Raw genomic sequence first — 5000 nt, 5'->3', positions numbered from 1 at the left:
TCCAGAGTGATTTTCTGAGCCCTTTTCCTCACTCTGGATGTATACAGTTCTTGGAGGGTAGGCAGGGGGGCACCAATAATCCTTTCAGCAGTCCGAACCGTTCTCTGTAGTCTTCTGATGTCTGATTCTGTAGCTGAACCAAACCAGACAGTTATTGAAGTGCACAGAACATGATTTACCAAAACATGATTTTTTTTCTTTAAATCTTATGTGGTGCACTTGTTCTTAACTTCCATTCATTAATCATTTGGAAGTTCTCTTTTTAAAACTATTCAAAATCACAGGAAAAACAGGTCATATATGAGTTTTTGGAGGGCTTTTATTTTGTAATGCAACATCAGATCGTCCTGAAACTGACTGAGTGACACCCTGGGGTAGTGAACTGTCAATCTGAATTGAAATTGTTTTGTGGAAACAGGGAGTTTCCTTTTTAGAGCTATCCAAAATCAGACAAAACTGGTCATATATGAGTTTTTGGAGGGCTTTTATTTTGTAATGCAACATCAGATCATCCTGAAACTGGCTGGGTGACACCCTGGGGTAGTGAACTGCCAATCTGAATTGAAATTGTTTTGTGGAAACAGGGAGTTTCCTTTTTAGGGCTATCCAAAATTAGACAAAACTGGTCATATATGAGTTTTTGTAGGGCTTTTATTTTGTAATGCAACATCAGATCGTCCTGAAACTGGCTGAGTGACACCATGGGGTAGTGAACTGTCAATTTGAATTGAAATTGTTCTGTGGAAACAGGGAGTTTCCTTTTTAGAGCTATGCAAAATCAAAGACAAAACTGGTCATATATGAGTTTTTGGAGGGCTTTTATTTTGTAATGCATCATCAGATCATCCTGAAACTGGCTGAGTGACACCCTGGGGTAGTGAACTGTCAATCTGAATTGAAATTGTTTTGTGGAAACAAGGAGTTTCCTTTTTAGAGCTATCCAAAATCAGACAAAACTGGTCATATATGAGTTTTTGGAGGGCTTTTATTTTGTAATGCATCATCAGATCATCCTGAAACTGGCTGAGTGACACCCTGGGGTAGTGAACTGTCAATCTGAATTGAAATTAGTCTGTGGAAACAGGGAGTTTCCTTTTTAGAGCTTTTTTTCTTCCAAAAAGTCGTTCAGGTGTAGAAAAATGAATAAACAGCTTGAATGTTAGATTTGTACACGTGGGTGGGAATTAAACGCCCCTTTCTGCTGATTGGTCAGCCGAAGATCAAACCATGCCGTCATCAGTTCTTCCTCAGTATCATGCAGCAGAATAATAGTCCTCTGCTGCTGCAGTAGTACGGATTAATTACCCATTTTATTGCAACTACATTTCATATTTTTCTCATCAAACAGACTAATGAATAGCTCGACACAACTCATACCGGGGCAGAGCCTAGACAGGGCGTTCTTCTGTGTAGGGGGTTCTTAAAGTGATAGGGGGTCCAAGAAATAATTTGCTATAGCCTAAAGTATTTCCAGACTGTAAAGTCGCTTTTTTTATCATGGCCTACTGTGATTTATTCCAAAGTGACTTATATGATGCATTTAACGTCAAATAATATAAATGAAGCCTTTTCAAAGACAAATATTCGTGTTCGTTGTAGACATTACTATCCGTCACAGTGTTGCCAAGTCCGCGGTTTTCCCGTTATTATTGCTAACATAGCGGACTCATCGAAAAATACATTGGCATCATCTGTATTAAAGAGAAACTATTCACTTCATCCGATGTTTAAGTGAATAAAATAGCCTTGACAGCCTTACTTACTGGAGTTCCACAACTATTGACTTCTCTCTCACCGGACTTGTGCGTGTGTAGCCTATAGGTGATGTAAAAGCGGAAAGCAGGCATTTGGACCAAAGCACTGGGAGGCAAGGGAGGGGGAGACATTAAAATTATTATTGCACTGATATGAGGTAGACTTCTCAGAGCCAGAAGTCTACCTCATATCAGTGCAATAATAATTTTAACAAGCTGTTACTTACTATTTATTTATTTTTATATACAATCAATTCTTTCTATTTCATTCTCTTTATTCTCTTGTCTTAGCTTAAATATTTTAATTGTACATCTCCTTGCATCATGTATATTTCTTTTTATGTTCTTTTGTCTATTATGTACCACGCACCTTATGCAGAAGCCCTGCAATTTCGTTGTATCTTGTGTACAATGACAATAAAGCATTCTAATTCTAACTCCAAATGTTTCTAAATTTAAAACGCATTTTTGCCCCGTTTGTGTTGTTTTAATACTTACACAATTATTTACAGTATAAAATATTGTTATTTACAATACACAGCGTGGATTTTAATAATAATTTTAGGGGGGACAACCCTCAGATGGGAATCATCGGAGTGACTTTTCATGTCTTGGTCTGTGAATAAATGCTTTATTTCTGCAGTTGATAATTCATGCCATGATATTACGGTAACATCATACAGATGATGATTTCAATTTTATACAATCAGACATGAACCATATTTTACACAAAAGTTGGATATCTGAGCAGCGTCATAGTGTGGATATTTAATTCAGTGATTTCACTCTTTGTACAGTATTACAGACCTGAGTGTGAGTTGTGTTATTTGTGTAATTTATCTCATATACCTTGGAAATATTTTCAGTTATGGAGCAAAAGCATATGAAAACTATTGGTTAAAGTCCAGTGGTGGAGCCATAGGGGTGTGACATCTGATTGGCCACCCTGGGTGCCACCCCAATAATTAATATGCTACTAATATGCTACTATTTCATTTTCATTTACGTTTTAAAATTCTGTTAGTTTTATTAAGAATTTAAAATGATAATTACAGTTTTAGAGCTCTTTATTGGCGTGACGGTTCACATGCGCTCCCGCATTGCCTCAGTTCAAGCGAAGCAGGAGTGCATTCTATGATTATCATGAAATAAACATCGAATGCACATCCGATCCATGTTAAAAGATACACTCATTGAAAAGATTGAATCAGTTTCAATCGCGTTAAGACAGCAGCTATAAAACATTGTCACATAACTGCAGAATATCCATTCAGTGTTCATAAACTAGCGAGAAAAATGTACACTAGACAGGAGAATTTTGCAAAATAATTACGTTTATTATATATTTACTCATCTCTTTTTATTATAATTAATAATGTAAAGATATAACGTTATTATTAAAAATGGTATAATACTTATATACAAATCAGTTGTTACATTTAACCTCAACAACATGGTTCCCTGTATAGTTAAGTTTAGAAAAATTGAGAAAAAATAACATACTTAATCGCAAGCTTGTTAATTATTCCTGAATAATTCTCACTTCAGGCTGAACTCAAAAGTTGTCAGCCCTGTTTGAAGTAAGTTGAAGTTTTAGGTTTCCTAAACAACATTTACAAAACTCACTGTAGCCTACAAGGTAATGTTAGATCTTTTGCTCCAACCACTGGTTAAATAAGAGAAATAAGTTAAGGCTGATGATACACAGGGCAACTTTTTGAGCAATGTTGCCATCAATGGGCAACCAGGTGAGACACAGGGCCCACGACTGATCTAAATTATCCAGATAGAAATTTACCTACTACTACTCTTAATGGGAAAGTGCCCAAGCAACATTGCTCAAAAAGAAAAAAAGCCCGGCAAAATTGCTCCAAAAGTTGCCCTGTGTATCGTTAGCCTAACATTTGAAGTTACGGTATGTTTAACTAATGTGGGGTAATGTGAAGTATGCAATAATAGGATTTATTCATGCCAGGTTGGAGTAATACACTGATTTTCTTTCTTGGTCTATGGACCCCCTGAATTAGCCTGGGCCACCCCATCTATAAAACTATAGCTCCGCCACTGTTAAAGTCTGATTTTACTCAACATTAACTGTTAACAAAACAGTTAAATAACTCTAACTATTATAGTATAAATATTGTACTCACAGTTGTCCTGATGTGCAGAATATCAGCATGGATGCCACAGAAGAAAGATCAGAAGCTGTTTGTCAGAAATTTACTTGAATTAATCTCATAAAATCTGTCAAAATGTCCATGTTGTAAATAAATGAAGCCTTTACCTTTTTTTTTTGCATTGACATTACTGTGGTTAAATTTTCCCCCATATACTCTATTTATGTACTGTATATTACATTTGTAATATTTTAAAACAGGCTTAAACAGGCGTATGTTAGAAGAGCAATAGTTGCTGTCAGAATAACGGTCATTAACGGATTTAAGGCGGGGCTTAAGAGAGGGACAGTTATTGTCACGAATCAATGCATCAAAATGGCCTTAAATTAGGCTTTCATTATACAATTGATTTTAATTTGGGGTGAAATATGTCCCGGACATGTAAATGATCTCAGACGCAAACAGCTGTACAGTATTCCCAGTCAGCAAATTTCCTTTGGCGCGGATCTGGCCCATATCAACAGCTAAAGTGTGGCCCAGATTAGTTTGTGTTCGCCGGCCCAAAACTGGTCCACATCTTTTTAGCCAGAACTGAACCTAAACAGTGCCATAACCCAACCCAGAGTGAGCCAAATAATAAAAACAGATGTGGCTGATATATGGACCGTATATGGTATTCTTATATGTCTGAGTTCTGTAAAGGGCTGATGGCCCTTATGTGGCCCACATGTGGCTGATAAACCAAATGCCATTATTTAACCATATTTACACCACACCTATTTTTTTTTTATTTAAAATACCCATTACACAGTAAATCTTAAACACACAAGGCGGGGCAGAGAACCACCACGGCGGAGCAGAGGACCACCAGAGCCAGACAGCAGACCACCACGGCGGGGCAGAAGACCACCACGGCGGAGCAGAGGACCACCACGGCGGAGCAGAGGACCACCACGGTGGAGCAGAGGACCACCAGACCCAGACAGACCACCACGGCAGAGCAGAAGGAACAGGAAACCCCCCAGGTGAACCACACCGACCAGGAGACCATGGCGGAGACTGTAACAACGAGAGAGCAGAGACAGACAACACAGACAGAACATTGGGGTTGATAGACAAGGCTGAGCGT

General features: G+C 38.0%; 1 protein-coding gene across 1 annotated transcript in view; it reads left to right on the top strand.

Moving 5' to 3' along the window:
- LOC107668679 (zinc finger protein 501-like) overlaps window positions 1-5000 on the top strand; it is a 15857-nt gene that overhangs the window by 340 nt on the left and 10517 nt on the right. The window lies entirely within an intron of this gene.

Source organism: Sinocyclocheilus anshuiensis, unplaced genomic scaffold (assembly GCF_001515605.1).
Source record: "Sinocyclocheilus anshuiensis isolate Anshui unplaced genomic scaffold, SAMN03320099.WGS_v1.1 scaffold156, whole genome shotgun sequence".
NCBI lineage: Eukaryota > Metazoa > Chordata > Actinopteri > Cypriniformes > Cyprinidae > Sinocyclocheilus > Sinocyclocheilus anshuiensis.
The sequence above is the reverse complement of the archived record's forward strand: the minus strand, read 5'-3'. Positions and strand labels throughout refer to the sequence as shown.